The sequence below is a fragment of the Astatotilapia calliptera genome, chromosome 3 (genome assembly GCF_964374335.1).
Source record: "Astatotilapia calliptera chromosome 3, fAstCal68.1, whole genome shotgun sequence".
NCBI lineage: Eukaryota > Metazoa > Chordata > Actinopteri > Cichliformes > Cichlidae > Astatotilapia > Astatotilapia calliptera.
In genome coordinates this window covers 24,139,553-24,156,404 of record NC_137424.1, presented here as the reverse complement: position 1 = coordinate 24,156,404, position 16,852 = coordinate 24,139,553, and the positions used below count along the sequence as shown (strand labels likewise).

General features: G+C 57.5%; 9 non-coding genes and 1 pseudogene across 9 annotated transcripts; all 10 read left to right on the top strand.

Moving 5' to 3' along the window:
- Positions 1-2,107: 2,107 nt before the first annotated feature.
- LOC145426530 (5S ribosomal RNA) lies at positions 2,108-2,226 on the top strand. Its single transcript, XR_013907240.1, has one exon. It is a non-coding gene; the product is annotated as a 5S ribosomal RNA (ribosomal RNA).
- Positions 2,227-3,245: 1,019 nt separating this feature from the next.
- LOC145427805 (5S ribosomal RNA) lies at positions 3,246-3,364 on the top strand. Its single transcript, XR_013908347.1, has one exon. It is a non-coding gene; the product is annotated as a 5S ribosomal RNA (ribosomal RNA).
- A 2,164-nt stretch (positions 3,365-5,528) lies between these two features.
- Positions 5,529-5,647, top strand: LOC145427804 (5S ribosomal RNA). The gene has a single exon (XR_013908346.1). It is a non-coding gene; the product is annotated as a 5S ribosomal RNA (ribosomal RNA).
- A 2,468-nt stretch (positions 5,648-8,115) lies between these two features.
- Positions 8,116-8,234, top strand: LOC145426784 (5S ribosomal RNA). Its single transcript, XR_013907500.1, has one exon. It is a non-coding gene; the product is annotated as a 5S ribosomal RNA (ribosomal RNA).
- Positions 8,235-9,211: 977 nt separating this feature from the next.
- Positions 9,212-9,330, top strand: LOC145427082 (5S ribosomal RNA). The gene has a single exon (XR_013907806.1). It is a non-coding gene; the product is annotated as a 5S ribosomal RNA (ribosomal RNA).
- A 1,096-nt stretch (positions 9,331-10,426) lies between these two features.
- Positions 10,427-10,545, top strand: LOC145426529 (5S ribosomal RNA). Its single transcript, XR_013907239.1, has one exon. It is a non-coding gene; the product is annotated as a 5S ribosomal RNA (ribosomal RNA).
- A 1,373-nt stretch (positions 10,546-11,918) lies between these two features.
- On the top strand, positions 11,919-12,037 carry LOC145426610 (5S ribosomal RNA). The gene has a single exon (XR_013907320.1). It is a non-coding gene; the product is annotated as a 5S ribosomal RNA (ribosomal RNA).
- Positions 12,038-13,411: 1,374 nt separating this feature from the next.
- Positions 13,412-13,530, top strand: LOC145426609 (5S ribosomal RNA). The gene has a single exon (XR_013907319.1). It is a non-coding gene; the product is annotated as a 5S ribosomal RNA (ribosomal RNA).
- A 935-nt stretch (positions 13,531-14,465) lies between these two features.
- On the top strand, positions 14,466-14,584 carry LOC145427409 (5S ribosomal RNA; annotated as a pseudogene).
- A 1,255-nt stretch (positions 14,585-15,839) lies between these two features.
- On the top strand, positions 15,840-15,958 carry LOC145427050 (5S ribosomal RNA). The gene has a single exon (XR_013907774.1). It is a non-coding gene; the product is annotated as a 5S ribosomal RNA (ribosomal RNA).
- The last annotated feature ends 894 nt before the right edge of the window (positions 15,959-16,852 follow it).

Genomic DNA, 16,852 nt, shown 5'->3' with positions numbered 1-16,852 from the left:
TGCTCAGGCCACTTACACCACACCAGGGCCTGTGGCACTGGCTGAGGCCACTTACACCACACCAGGGCCTGTGGCTGCTGGCTGAGGCCACTTACACCACACCAGTGCCTGTGGCTTCTGGCTGAGGCCACCTACACCACACCAGGGCCTGAGTGACCGGCTGGGGCCACTTACACCACATCAGGGCCTGTGGCTGCTGGCTGAGGCCACTTACACCACACCAGGGCCTGTGGCTGCTGGCTGAGGCCACTTACACCACACCAGGGCCTGTGGCTGCTGGCTGAGGCCACTTACACCACACCAGGGCCTGTGGCTGCTGGCTGAGGCCACTTACACCACACCAGGGCATTAGTTGCTATTGAGGCCACTTACACCACACCAGGGCCTGTGGCTGCTGGCTGAGGCCACCTACACCACACCAGGGCATTAGTTGCTATTGAGGCCAATTACACCACACCAGGGTCTGTGGCTCTTGCTCAGGCCACTTACACCACACCAGGGCCTGTGGCACTGGCTGAGGCCACTTACACCACACCAGGGCCTGTGGCTCTGGCTGAGGCCACTTACACCACACCAGGGCCTGTGGCTGCTGGCTGAGGCCACTTACACCACACCAGGGCCTGTGGCTGCTGGCTGAGGCCACTTACACCACACCAGTGCCTGTGGCTTCTGGCTGAGGCCACTTACACCACACCAGGGCCTTAGTTGCTATTGAGGCCAATTACACCACACCAGGGTCTGTGGCTCTTGCTCAGGCCACTTACACCACACCAGGGCCTGTGGCACTGGCTGAGGCCACTTACACCACACCAGGGCCTGTGGCTGCTGGCTGAGGCCACTTACACCACACCAGTGCCTGTGGCTGCTGGCTGAGGCCACTTACACCACACCAGGGCATTAGTTGCTATTGAGGCCCCTTACACCACACCAGGGCCTGTGGCACTGGTTGAGGCCACTTACACCACACCAGGGCCTGTGGCTGCTGGCTGAGGCCACCTACACCACACCAGGGCATTAGTTGCTATTGAAGCCAATTACACCACACCAGGGTCTGTGACTCTTGCTCAGGCCACTTACACCACACCAGGGCCTGTGGCACTGGCTGAGGCCACTTACACCACACCAGGGCCTGTGGCTGCTGGCTGAGGCCACTTACACCACACCAGGGCCTGTGGCTGCTGGCTGAGGTCACTTACACCACACCAGGGCCTGTGGCTGCTGGCTGAGGGCACTTACACCACACCAGTGCCTGTGGCTTCTGGCTGAGGCCACTTACACCACACCAGGGCCTGTGGCAGCTGGCTCAGGCCACTTACACCACACCAGGGCCTGTGGCTGCTGGCTGAGGCCACTTACACCACACCAGGGCCTGTGGCTGCTGGCTGAGGCCACTTACACCACACCAGTGCCTGTGGCTGCTGGCTGAGGCCACTTACACCACACCAGGGCATTAGTTGCTATTGAGGCCCCTTACACCACACCAGGGCCTGTGGCACTGGCTGAGGCCACTTACACCACACCAGGGCCTGTGGCTGCTGGCTGAGGCCACCTACACCTCACCAGGGCATTAGTTGCTATTGAGGCCAATTACACCACACCAGGGTCTGTGGCTCTTGCTCAGGCCACTTACACCACACCAGGGCCTGTGGCACTGGCTGAGGCCACTTACACCACACCAGGGCCTGTGGCTCTGGCTGAGGCCACTTACACCACACCAGGGCCTGTGGCTGCTGGCTGAGGCCACTTACACCACACCAGTGCCTGTGGCTTCTGGCTGAGGCCACTTACACCACACCAGGGCCTGTGGCTCTTGCTCAGGCCACTCACATCACACCAGGCCCTGCGCTTCTGGCCGAGGCCATCTTCACCAAACCAGGCCCTGTGCTGCTAGCTGTGGCCATGTACAACACACCAGAACCTGTGCTGGTTCCTGAGGCCATCTTCAACAATCCAGGGCCTGTGCTGTTAGATAAATGCTAAACTGAGCCTTTGGGTTAGGGTATTATGCAAACATGCAGGTATGGTTAAAGGATTGTCTTCGTAACTTCAGGTACTTGCCACCTAATCAGTTGAATCCATAAATTGAGACATTGTGCTGGGGCCAGCAGCTTACGGCCATACCACCCTGAGCACGCCCGACCTCGTCTGATCTCGGAAGCTAAGCAGGGCTGGGCTTGGTTAGTACTTGGATGGGAGACTGCCTGGGAATACCTGGTGCTGTAAGCCTTTCATTTTCATGTCATTGAATCGCTTTTGATCCAGAGAAGGGGTGTATTAAAAGACCAAAAGCAGCTGCCCATTAATGAGGGCACATTAACGACATTGCTTTTGGCTGTTTTCCAATGTCTTGTGCTGCTAGCTGATGCCACCTACACCACACCAGGGCCTGAGTGACCGGCTGGGGCCACTTACACCACATCAGGGCCTGTGGCTGCTGGCTGAGGCCACTTACACCACACCAGGGCCTGTGGCTGCTGGCTGAGGCCACTTACACCACACCAGGGCCTGTGGCTGCTGGCTGAGGCCACCTACACCACACCAGGGCCTTAGTTGCTATTGAGGCCAATTACACCACACCAGGGTCTGTGGCTCTTGCTCAGGCCACTTACACCACACCAGGGCCTGTGGCTGCTGGCTGAGGCCACTTACACCACACCAGGGCATTAGTTGCTATTGAGGCCACTTACACCACACCAGGGCCTGTGGCTGCTGGCTGAGGCCACTTACACCACACCAGGGCCTGTGGCTCTGGCTGAGGCCACTTACACCACACCAGGGCCTGTGGCTGCTGGCTGAGGCCACTTACACCACACCAGGGCCTGTGGCTGCTGGCTGAGGCCACTTACACCACACCAGGGCCTGTGGCTGCTGGCTGAGGCCACTTACACCACACCAGTGCCTGTGGCTTCTGGCTGAGGCCACTTACACCACACCAGGGCCTGTGGCTCTTGCTCAGGCCACTCACATCACACCAGGCCCTGCGCTTCTGGCCGAGGCCATCTTCACCAAACCAGGCCCTGTGCTGCTAGCTGTGGCCATGTACAACACACCAGAACCTGTGCTGGTTCCTGAGGCCATCTTCAACAATCCAGGGCCTGTGCTGTTAGATAAATGCTAAACTGAGCCTTTGGGTTAGGGTATTATGCAAACATGCAGGTATGGTTAAAGGATTGTCTTCGTAACTTCAGGTACTTGCCACCTAATCAGTTGAATCCATAAATTGAGACATTGTGCTGGGGCCAGCAGCTTACGGCCATACCACCCTGAGCACGCCCGACCTCGTCTGATCTCGGAAGCTAAGCAGGGCTGGGCTTGGTTAGTACTTGGATGGGAGACTACCTGGGAATACCTGGTGCTGTAAGCCTTTCATTTTCATGTCATTGAACCGCTTTTGATCCAGAGAAGGGGTGTATTAAAAGACCAAAAGCAGCTGCCCATTAATGAGGGCACATTAACGACATTGCTTTTGGCTGTTTTCCAATGTCTTGTGCTGCTAGCTGATGCCACCTACACCACACCAGGGCCTGAGTGACCGGCTGGGGCCACTTACACCACATCAGGGCCTGTGGCTGCTGGCTGAGGCCACTTACACCACACCAGGGCCTGTGGCTGCTGGCTGAGGCCACTTACACCACACCAGGGCATTAGTTGCTATTGAGGCCAATTACACCACACCAGGGTCTGTGGCTCTTGCTCAGGCCACTTACACCACACCAGGGCCTGTGGCTGCTGGCTGAGGCCACCTACACCACACCAGGGCATTAGTTGCTATTGAGGCCAATTACACCACACCAGGGTCTGTGACTCTTGCTCAGGCCACTTACACCACACCAGGGCCTGTGGCACTGGCTGAGGCCACTTACACCACACCTGGGCCTGTGGCTGCTGGCTGAGGCCACTTACACCACACCAGGGCCTGTGGCTGCTGGCTGAGGTCACTTACACCACACCAGTGCCTGTGGCTGCTGGCTGAGGGCACTTACACCACACCAGGGCCTGTGGCTGCTGGCTGAGGCCACTTACACCACACCAGGGCCTGTGGCTGCTGGCTGAGGTCACTTACACCACACCAGTGCCTGTGGCTGCTGGCTGAGGGCACTTACACCACACCAGTGCCTGTGGCTTCTGGCTGAGGCCACTTACACCACACCAGGGCCTGTGGCTCTTGCTCAGGCCACTTACACCACACCAGGGCCTGTGGCTGCTGGCTGAGGCCACTTACACCACACCAGGGCCTGTGGCTGCTGGCTGAGGGCACTTACACCACACCAGTGCCTGTGGCTGCTGGCTGAGGCCACTTACACCACACCAGGGCCTGTGGCTGCTGGCTGAGGGCACTTACACCACACCAGTGCCTGTGGCTGCTGGCTGAGGCCACTTACACCACACCAGGGCATTAGTTGCTATTGAGGCCCCTTACACCACACCAGGGCCTGTGGCACTGGCTGAGGCCACTTACACCACACCAGGGCCTGTGGCTGCTGGCTGAGGCCACCTACACCACACCAGGGCATTAGTTGCTATTGAGGCCAATTACACCACACCAGGGTCTGTGACTCTTGCTCAGGCCACTTACACCACACCAGGGCCTGTGGCACTGGCTGAGGCCACTTACACCACACCAGGGCCTGTGGCTGCTGGCTGAGGGCACTTACACCACACCAGGGCCTGTGGCTGCTGGCTGAGGCCACTTACACCACACCAGGGCCTGTGGCTGCTGGCTGAGGTCACTTACACCACACCAGGGCCTGTGGCTGCTGGCTGAGGGCACTTACACCACACCAGTGCCTGTGGCTTCTGGCTGAGGCCACTTACACCACACCAGGGCCTGTGGCAGCTGGCTCAGGCCACTTACACCACACCAGGGCCTGTGGCTGCTGGCTGAGGCCACTTACACCACACCAGGGCCTGTGGCTGCTGGCTGAGGCCACTTACACCACACCAGTGCCTGTGGCTGCTGGCTGAGGCCACTTACACCACACCAGGGCATTAGTTGCTATTGAGGCCCCTTACACCACACCAGGGCCTGTGGCACTGGCTGAGGCCACTTACACCACACCAGGGCCTGTGGCTGCTGGCTGAGGCCACCTACACCTCACCAGGGCATTAGTTGCTATTGAGGCCAGTTACACCACACCAGGGTCTGTGGCTCTTGCTCAGGCCACTTACACCACACCAGGGCCTGTGGCACTGGCTGAGGCCACTTACACCACACCAGGGCCTGTGGCTCTGGCTGAGGCCACTTACACCACACCAGGGCCTGTGGCTGCTGGCTGAGGCCATTTACACCACACCAGGGCCTGTGCTGCTAGCTGTGGCCATGTACAACACACCAGGCCCTGTGCTGGTTCCTGAGGCCATCTTCAACAATCCAGGGCCTGTGCTGTTAGATAAATGCTAAACTGAGCCTTTGGGTTAGGGTATTATGCAACCATGCAGGTATGGTTAAAGGATTGTCTTCGTAACTTCAGGTACTTGCCACCTAATCAGTTGAATCCATAAATTGAGACATTGTGCTGGGGCCAGCAGCTTACGGCCATACCACCCTGAGCACGCCCGACCTCGTCTGATCTCGGAAGCTAAGCAGGGCTGGGCTTGGTTAGTACTTGGATGGGAGACTACCTGGGAATACCTGGTGCTGTAAGCCTTTCATTTTCATGTCATTGAACCGCTTTTGATCCAGAGAAGGGGTGTATTAAAAGACCAAAAGCAGCTGCCCATTAATGAGGGCACATTAACGACATTGCTTTTGGCTGTTTTCCAATGTCTTGTGCTGCTAGCTGATGCCACCTACACCACACCAGGGCCTGAGTGACCGGCTGGGGCCACTTACACCACATCAGGGCCTGTGGCTGCTGGCTGAGGCCACTTACACCACACCAGGGCCTGTGGCTGCTGGCTGAGGCCACTTACACCACACCAGGGCCTGTGGCTGCTGGCTGAGGCCACCTACACCACACCAGGGCCTTAGTTGCTATTGAGGCCAATTACACCACACCAGGGTCTGTGGCTCTTGCTCAGGCCACTTACACCACACCAGGGCCTGTGGCTGCTGGCTGAGGCCACTTACACCACACCAGGGCATTAGTTGCTATTGAGGCCACTTACACCACACCAGGGCCTGTGGCTGCTGGCTGAGGCCACCTACACCACACCAGGGCATTAGTTGCTATTGAGGCCAATTACACCACACCAGGGTCTGTGGCTCTTGCTCAGGCCACTTACACCACACCAGGGCCTGTGGCACTGGCTGAGGCCACTTACACCACACCAGGGCCTGTGGCACTGGCTGAGGCCACTTACACCACACCAGGGCCTGTGGCTGCTGGCTGAGGCCACCTACACCACACCAGGGCATTAGTTGCTATTGAGGCCAATTACACCACACCAGGGTCTGTGACTCTTGCTCAGGCCACTTACACCACACCAGGGCCTGTGGCACTGGCTGAGGCCACTTACACCACACCAGGGCCTGTGGCTGCTGGCTGAGGCCACTTACACCACACCAGGGCCTGTGGCTGCTGGCTGAGGTCACTTACACCACACCAGGGCCTGTGGCTGCTGGCTGAGGGCACTTACACCACACCAGGGCCTGTGGCTTCTGGCTGAGGCCACTTACACCACACCAGGGCCTGTGGCTGCTGGCTCAGGCCACTTACACCACACCAGGGCCTGTGGCTGCTGGCTGAGGCCACTTACACCACACCAGGGCCTGTGGCTGCTGGCTGAGGCCACTTACACCACACCAGTGCCAGTGGCTGCTGGCTGAGGCCACTTACACCACACCAGGGCATTAGTTGCTATTGAGGCCCCTTACACCACACCAGGGCCTGTGGCACTGGCTGAGGCCACTTACACCACACCAGGGCCTGTGGCACTGGCTGAGGCCACTTACACCACACCAGGGCCTGTGGCACTGGCTCAGGCCACTTACACCACACCAGGGCCTGTGGCTGTTGGCTGAGGCCACTTACACCACACCAGGGCATTAGTTGCTATTGAGGCCCCTTACACCACACCAGGGCCTGTGGCACTGGCTGAGGCCACTTACACCACACCAGGGCCTGTGGCTGCTGGCTGAGGCCACCTACACCACACCAGGGCATTAGTTGCTATTGAGGCCAATTACACCACACCAGGGTCGGTGGCTCTTGCTCAGGCCACTTACACCACACCAGGGCCTGTGGCACTGGCTGAAGTCACTTACACCACACCAGGGCCTGTGGCTGCTGGCTGAGGCCACTTACACCACACCAGTGCCTGTGGCTTCTGGCTGAGGCCACTTACACCACACCACGGCCTTATTTGCTTCTGAGGCCACTTACACCACACCAGGGCCTGTGGCTCTGGATGAGGCCACTTACACCACACCAGGGCCTGTGGCTGCTGGCTGAGGCCACTTACACCACACCAGTGCCTGTGGCTTCTGGCTGAGGCGACTTACACCACACCAAGGCCTGTGGCTGCTGGCTGAGGCCACTTACACCACACCAGGGTCTGTGGCTCTTGCTCAGGCCACTTACACCACACCAGGGCCTGTGGCTCCTGGCTGAGGCCACATACACCACAATACGGCCTTATTTGCTTCTCAGGCCACTTACACCACACCAGGGCCTGTGGCTGCTGGCTGAGGCCACATACACCACACCAGGGCCTTAGTTGCTATTGAGGCCAATTACACCACACCAGGGCCTGTGGCTCTTGCTCAGGCCACTTACACCACACCAGGGCCTGTGGCTCTTGCTCAGGCCACTTACTCCACACCAGGGCCTGTGGCTCTTGCTCAGGCCACTTACACCACACCAGGGCCTGTGGCTCTTGCTCAGGCCACTCATATCACACCAGGCCCTGTGCTTCTGGCCGAGGCCATCTTCACCAAACCAGGCCCTGTGCTGCTAGCTGTGGCCATGTACAACACACCAGGCCCTGTTCTGGTTCCTGAGGCCATCTTCAACAATCCAGGGCCTGTGCTGTTGGATAAATGCTAAACTGAGCCTTTTGGTTAGGGTATTATGCAAACATGCGGGTATGGTTATAGGATTGTCTTCGTAACTTCAGGTACTTGCCACCTAATCACTTGAATCCATAAATTGAGACATTGTGCTGGGGCCAGCAGCTTACGGCCATACCACCCTGAGCACGCCCGACCTCGTCTGATCTCGGAAGCTAAGCAGGGCTGGGCTTGGTTAGTACTTGGATGGGAGACTTCCTTGGAATACCTGGTGCTGTAAGCCTTTCATTTTCATGTCATTGAACCGCTTTTGATCCAGAGAAGGGGTGTATTAAAAGACCAAAAGCAGCTGCCCATTAATGAGGGCACATTAACGACACTGCTTTTGGCTCTTTTCCAATGTCTTGTGCTGCTAGCTGATGCCACCTACACCACACCAGGGCCTGAGTGACCGGCTGGGGCCACTTACACCACATCAGGGCCTGTGGCTCTGGCTGAGGCCACTTACACCACACCAGGGCCTGTGGCTGCTGGCTGAGGCCACTTACACCACACCAGGGCCTGTGGCTGCTGGCTGAGGCCACCTACACCACACCAGGGCCTTAGTTGCTATTGAGGCCAATTACACCACATCAGGGTCTGTGGCTCTGGCTGAGGCCACTTACACCACACCAAGGCCTGTGGCTGCTGGCTGAGGCCACCTACACCACACCAGGGCCTTAGTTGCTATTGAGGCCAATTACACCACACCAGGGTCTGTGGCTCTTGCTCAGGCCACTTACACCACACCAGGGCCTGTGGCTGCTGGCTGAGGCCACTTACACCACACAAGGGCCTGTGGCTGCTGGCTGAGGCCACCTACACCACACCAGGGCCTGTGGCTGCTGGCTGAGACCACTTACACCACACCAGGGCCTGTGGCTCTTGCTCAGGCCACTTACACCACACCAGGGCCTGTGGCTCTTGCTCAGGCCACTCATACCACACCAGGCCCTGTGCTTCTGGCCGAGGCCATCTTCACCAAACCAGGCCCTGTGCTTCTTGCTGTGGCCATGTACAACACACCAGGCCCTGTGCTTGTTCCTGAGGCCATCTTCAACAATCCAGGGCCTGTGCTGTTAGATAAATGCTAAACTGAGCCTTTGGGTTAGGGTATTATGCAAACATGCAGGTATGGTTAAAGGATTGTCTTCGTAACTTCAGGTACTTGCCACCTAATCAGTTGAATCCATAAATTGAGACATTGTGCTGGGGCCAGCAGCTTACGGCCATACCACCCTGAGCACGCCCGACCTCGTCTGATCTCGGAAGATAAGCATGGCTGGGCTTGGTTAGTACTTGGATGGGAGACTACCTGGGAATACCTGGTGCTGTAAGCCTTTCTTTTTCATGTCATTGAACCGCTTTTGATCCAGAGAAGGGGTGTATTAAAAGACCAAAAGAAGCTGCCCATTAATGAGGGCACATTAACGACACTGCTTTTGGCTGTTTTCCAATGTCTTGTGCTGCTAGCTGATGCCACCTACACCACACCAGGGCCTGAGTGACCGGCTGGGGCCACTTACACCACATCAGGGCCTGTGGCTGCTGGCTGAGGCCACTTACACCACACCAGGGCCTGTGGCTGCTGGCTGAGGCCACTTACACCACACCAGGGCATTAGTTGCTATTGAGGCCAATTACACCACACCAGGGTCTGTGGCTCTTGCTCAGGCCACTTACACCACACCAGGGCCTGTGGCACTGGCTGAGGCCACTTACACCACACCAGGGCCTGTGGCTGCTGGCTGAGGCCACTTACACCACACCAGGGCCTGTGGCTGCTGGATGAGGCGACTTACACCACACCAAGGCCTGTGGCTGCTGGCTGAGGCCACTTACACCACACCAGGGCCTTAGTTGCTATTGAGGCCACTTACACCACACCAGGGCCTGTGGCTGCTGGCTGTGGCCATGTACACCACACCAGGGCCTGTGGCTGCTGGCTGAGGCCACATACACCACACCAGGGCCTTAGTTGCTATTGAGGCCAATTACACCACACCAGGGCCTGTGGCACTGGCTGAGGCCACTTACACCACACCAGGGCCTGTGGCTGCTGGCTGAGGCCACTTACACCACACCAGGGCCTGTGGCTGCTGGCTGAGGCCACTTACACCACACCAGGGCCTGTGGCTCTTGCTCAAGCCACTCATATCACACCAGACCCTGTGCTTCTGGCCGAGGCCATCTTCACCCAACCAGGCCCTGTGCTGCTAGCTGTGGCCATGTACAACACACCAGGCCCTGTGCTGGTTCCAGAAGCCATCTTCAACAATCCAGGGCCTGTGCTGTTGGATAAATGCCAAACTGAGCCTTTGGGTTAGGGTATTATGCAAACATGCAGTTATGGTTATAGGATTGTCTTCGTAACTTCAGGTACTTGCCACCTAATCACTTGAATCCATAAATTGAGACATTGTGCTGGGGCCAGCAGCTTACGGCCATACCACCCTGAGCACGCCCGACCTCGTCTGATCTCGGAAGCTAAGCAGGGCTGGGCTTGGTTAGTACTTGGATGGGAGACTGCCTGGGAATACCTGGTGCTGTAAGCCTTTCATTTTCATGTCATTGAACTGCTTTTGATCCAGAGAAGGGGTGTATTAAAAGACCAAAAGCAGCTGCCCATTAATGAGGGCACATTAACGACACTGCTTTTGGCTTTTTTCCAATGTCTTGTGCTGCTAGCTGATGCCACCTACACCACACCAGGGCCTGAGTGACCGGCTGGGGCCACTTACACCACATCAGGGCCTGTGGCTCTGGCTGAGGCCACTTACACCACACCAGGGCCTGTGGCTGCTGGCTGAGGCCACTTACACCACACCAGGGCCTGTGGCTGCTGGCTGAGGCCACCTACACCACACCAGGGCATTAGTTGCTATTGAGGCCAATTACACCACACCAGGGTCTGTGGCTCTTGCTCAGGCCACTTACACCACACCAGGGCCTGTGGCACTGGCTGAGGCCACTTACACTACACCAGGGCCTGTGGTTCTGGCTGAGGCCACTTACACCACATCAGGGCCTGTGGCTGCTGGATGAGGCGACTTACACCACACCAAGGGCCTGTGGCTGCTGGCTGAGGCCACCCACACCACACCAGGGCCTGTGGCTGCTGGCTGAGGCCACTTACACCACACCAGGGCCTGTGGCTCTTGCTCAGGCCACTCATATCACACCAGACCCTGTGGCTCTGGCTGAGGCCACTTACACCACACCAGGGCCTGTGGCTCTGGCTGAGGCCACTTACACCACATCAGGGCCTGTGGCTGCTGGATGAGGCGACTTACACCACACCAAGGGCCTGTGGCTGCTGGCTGAGGCCACCTACACCACACCAGGGCCTGTGGCTGCTGGCTGAGGCCACTTACACCACACCAAGGGCCTGTGGCTGCTGGCTGAGGCCACATACACAACACCATGGCCTTTTTTGCTTCTGAGGCCACTTACACCACACCAGGGCCTGTGGCTGCTGGCTGAGGCCACATACACCACACCAGGGCCTTAGTTGCTATTGAGGCCAATTACACCACACCAGGGCCTGTTGCTCTTGCTCAGGCCACTTACACCACACCAGGGCCTGTGGCTCTTGCTCAGGCCACTTACTCCACACCAGGGCCTGTGGCTCTTGCTCAGGCCACTCATATCACACCAGGCCCTGTGCTTCTGGCCGAGGCCATCTTCACCAAACCAGGCCCTGTGCTGCTAGCTGTGGCCATGTACAACACACCAGGCCCTGTTCTGGTTCCTGAGGCCATCTTCAACAATCCAGGGCCTGTGCTGTTGGATAAATGCTAAACTGAGCCTTTGGGTTAGGGTATTATGCAAACATGCAGGTATGGTTATAGGATTGTCTTCGTAACTTCAGGTACTTGCCACCTAATCAGTTGAATCCATAAATTGAGACATTGTGCTGGGGCCAGCAGCTTACGGCCATACCACCCTGAGCACGCCCGACCTCGTCTGATCTCGGAAGCTAAGCAGGGCTGGGCTTGGTTAGTACTTGGATGGGAGACTTCCTTGGAATACCTAGTGCTGTAAGCCTTTCATTTTCATGTCATTGAACCGCTTTTGATCCAGAGAAGGGGTGTATTAAAAGACCAAAAGCAGCTGCCCATTAATGAGGGCACATTAACGACATTGCTTTTGGCTGTTTTCCAATGTCTTGTGCTGCTAGCTGATGCCACTTACACCACACCAGGGCCAGAGTGACCGGCTGGGGCCACTTACACCACATCAGGGCCTGTGGTTGCTGGCTGAGGCCACTTACACCACACCAGGGCCTGTGGCTGCTGGCTGAGGCCACTTACACCACACCAGGGCCTGTGGCTGCTGGCTGAGGCCACCTACACCACACCAGGGCATTAGTTGCTATTGAGGCCAATTACACCACACCAGGGTCTGTGGCTCTTGCTCAGGCCACTTACACCACACCAGGGCCTGTGGCACTGGCTGAGGCCACTTACACTACACCAGGGCCTGTGGTTCTGGCTGAGGCCACTTACACCACATCAGGGCCTGTGGCTGCTGGATGAGGCGACTTACACCACACCAAGGGCCTGTGGCTGCTGGCTGAGGCCACCCACACCACACCAGGGCCTGTGGCTGCTGGCTGAGGCCACTTACACCACACCAGGGCCTGTGGCTCTTGCTCAGGCCACTCATATCACACCAGACCCTGTGGCTCTGGCTGAGGCCACTTACACCACACCAGGGCCTGTGGCTCTGGCTGAGGCCACTTACACCACATCAGGGCCTGTGGCTGCTGGATGAGGCGACTTACACCACACCAAGGGCCTGTGGCTGCTGGCTGAGGCCACCTACACCACACCAGGGCCTGTGGCTGCTGGCTGAGGCCACTTACACCACACCAAGGGCCTGTGGCTGCTGGCTGAGGCCACATACACAACACCATGGCCTTTTTTGCTTCTGAGGCCACTTACACCACACCAGGGCCTGTGGCTGCTGGCTGAGGCCACATACACCACACCAGGGCCTTAGTTGCTATTGAGGCCAATTACACCACACCAGGGCCTGTTGCTCTTGCTCAGGCCACTTACACCACACCAGGGCCTGTGGCTCTTGCTCAGGCCACTTACTCCACACCAGGGCCTGTGGCTCTTGCTCAGGCCACTCATATCACACCAGGCCCTGTGCTTCTGGCCGAGGCCATCTTCACCAAACCAGGCCCTGTGCTGCTAGCTGTGGCCATGTACAACACACCAGGCCCTGTTCTGGTTCCTGAGGCCATCTTCAACAATCCAGGGCCTGTGCTGTTGGATAAATGCTAAACTGAGCCTTTGGGTTAGGGTATTATGCAAACATGCAGGTATGGTTATAGGATTGTCTTCGTAACTTCAGGTACTTGCCACCTAATCAGTTGAATCCATAAATTGAGACATTGTGCTGGGGCCAGCAGCTTACGGCCATACCACCCTGAGCACGCCCGACCTCGTCTGATCTCGGAAGCTAAGCAGGGCTGGGCTTGGTTAGTACTTGGATGGGAGACTTCCTTGGAATACCTAGTGCTGTAAGCCTTTCATTTTCATGTCATTGAACCGCTTTTGATCCAGAGAAGGGGTGTATTAAAAGACCAAAAGCAGCTGCCCATTAATGAGGGCACATTAACGACATTGCTTTTGGCTGTTTTCCAATGTCTTGTGCTGCTAGCTGATGCCACTTACACCACACCAGGGCCAGAGTGACCGGCTGGGGCCACTTACACCACATCAGGGCCTGTGGTTGCTGGCTGAGGCCACTTACACCACACCAGGGCCTGTGGCTGCTGGCTGAGGCCACCTACACCACACCAGGGCCTTACTTGCTATTGAGGCCAATTACACCACACCAGGGTCTGTGGCTCTTGCTCAGGCCACTTACACCACACCAGGGCCTGTGGCTGCTGGATGAGGCGACTTACACCACACCAAGGCCTGTGGCTGCTGGATGAGGCCACTTACACAACACCAGGGCCTTAGTTGCTATTGAGGCCACTTACACCACACCAGGGCCTGTGGCTCTGGCTGAGGCCACTTACACCACACCACGGCCTTATTTGCTTCTGAGGCCACTTACACCACACCAGGGCCTGTGGCTCTGGCTGAGGCCACTTACACCACACCAGGGCCTGTGGCTCTTGCTCAGGCCACTTACACCACACCAGGGCCTGTGGCTCTTGCTCAGGCCACTCATATCACACCAGGCCCTGCGCTTCTGGCCGAGGCCATCTTCACCAAACCAGGCCCTGTGCTGCTAGCTGTGACCATGTACAACACACCAGGCCCTGTTCTTGTTCCTGAGGCCATCTTCAACAATCCAGGGCCTGTGCTGTTGGATAAATGCTAAACTGAGCCTTTGGGTTAGGGTATTATGCAAACATGCAGGTATGGTTATAGGATTGTCTTCGTAACTCCAGGTACTTGCCACCTAATCACTTGAATCCATAAATTGAGACATTGTGCTGGGGCCAGCAGCTTACGGCCATACCACCCTGAGCATGCCCGACCACGTCTGATCTCGGAAGCTAAGCAGGGCTGTTCTTGGTTAGTACTTGGATGGGAGACTTCCTTGGAATACCAGGTGCTGTAAGCCTTTCATTTTCATGTCTTTGAACCGCTTTTGATCCAGAGAAGGGGTGTATTAAAAGACCAAAAGCAGCTGCCCATTAATGAGGGCACATTAACGACATTGCTTTTGGCTGTTTTCCAATGTCTTGTGCTGCTAGCTGATGCCACCTACACCACACCAGGGCCTGAGTGACCGGCTGGGGCCACTTACACCACATCAGGGCCTGTGGCTGCTGGCTGAGGCCACTTACACCACACCAGGGCCTGTGGCTGCTGGCTGAGGCCACTTACACCACACCAGGGCATTAGTTGCTATTGAGGCCAATTACACCACACCAGGGTCTGTGGCTCTTGCTCAGGCCACTTACACCACACCAGGGCCTGTGGCACTGGCTGAGGCCACTTACACCACACCAGGGCCTGTGGCTGCTGGCTGAGGCCACTTACACCACACCAGGGCCTGTGGCTGCTGGCTGAGGCCACTTACACCACACCAGGGCCTGTGGCTGCTGGCTGAGGGCACTTACACCACACCAGTGCCTGTGGCTTCTGGCTGAGGCCACTTACACCACACCAGTGCCTGTGGCTCTTGCTCATGCCACTTACACCACACCAGGGCCTGTGGCTGCTGGCTGAGGGCACTTACACCACACCAGTGCCTGTGGCTGCTGGCTGAGGCCACTTACACCACACCAGGGCATTAGTTGCTATTGAGGCCACTTACACCACACCAGGGCCTGTGGCTGCTGGCTGAGGCCACATACACAACACCAGGGCCTTAGTTGCTATTGAGGCCAATTACACCACACCAGGGCCTGTGGCACTGGCTGAGGTCACTTACACCACACCAGGGCCTGTGGCTGCTGGCTGAGGCCACTTACACCACACAAGGGCCTGTGGCTGCTGGCTGAGGCCACCCACACCACACCAGGGCCAGTGGCTGCTGGCTGAGGCCACTTACACCACACCAGGGCCTGTGGCTCTTGCTCAGGCCACTCATATCACACCAGACCCTGTGCTTCTGGCCGAGGCCATCTTCACCAAACCAGGCCCTGTGCTGCTTGCTGTGGCCATGTACAACACACCAGGCCCTGTGCTGGTTCCTGAGGCCATCTTCAACAATCCAGGGCCTGTGCTGTTAGATAAATGCCAAACTGAGCCTTTGGGTTAGGGTATTATGCAAACATGCAGGTATGGTTATAGGATTGTCTTCGTAACTTCAGGTACTTGCCACCTAATCAGTTGAATCCATAAATTGAGACATTGTGCTGGGGCCAGCAGCTTACGGCCATACCACCCTGAGCACGCCCGACCTCGTCTGATCTCGGAAGCTAAGAAGGGCTGGGCTTGGTTAGTACTTGGATGGGAGACTGCCTGGGAATACCTGGTGCTGTAAGCCTTTCATTTTCATGTCATTGAACCGCTTTTGATCCAGAGAAGGGGTGTATTAAAAGACCAAAAGCAGCTGCCCATTAATGAGGGCACATTAACGACACTGCTTTTGGCTGTTTTCCAATGTCTTGTGCTGCTAGCTGATGCCACCTACACCACACCAGGGCCTGAGTGACCGGCTGGGGCCACTTACACCACATCAGGGCCTGTGGCTCTGGCTGAGGCCACTTACACTACACCAGGGCCTGTGGCTCTGGCTGAGGCCACTTACACCACATCAGGGCCTGTGGCTGCTGGATGAGGCGACTTACACCACACCAAGGGCCTGTGGCTGCTGGCTGAGGCCACCCACACCACACCAGGGCCTGTGGCTGCTGGCTGAGGCCACTTACACCACACCAGGGCCTGTGGCTCTTGCTCAGGCCACTCATATCACACCAGACCCTGTGGCTCTGGCTGAGGCAACTTACACCACACCAGGGCCTGTGGCTCTGGCTGAGGCCACTTACACCACATCAGGGCCTGTGGCTGCTGGATGAGGCGACTTACACCACACCAAGGGCCTGTGGCTGCTGGCTGAGGCCACCCACACCACACCAGGGCCTGTGGCTGCTGGCTGAGGCCACTTACACCACACCAAGGGCCTGTGGCTGCTGGCTGAGGCCACATACACAACACCACGGCCTTATTTGCTTCTGAGGCCACTTACACCACACCAGGGCCTGTGGCTGCTGGCTGAGGTCACATACACCACACCAGGGCCTTAGTTGCTATTGAGGCCAATTACACCACACCAGGGCCTGTTGCTCTTGCTCAGGCCACTTACACCACACCAGGGCCTGTGGCTCTTGCTCAGGCCACTTACTCCACACCAGGGCCTGTGGCTCTTGCTCAGGCCACT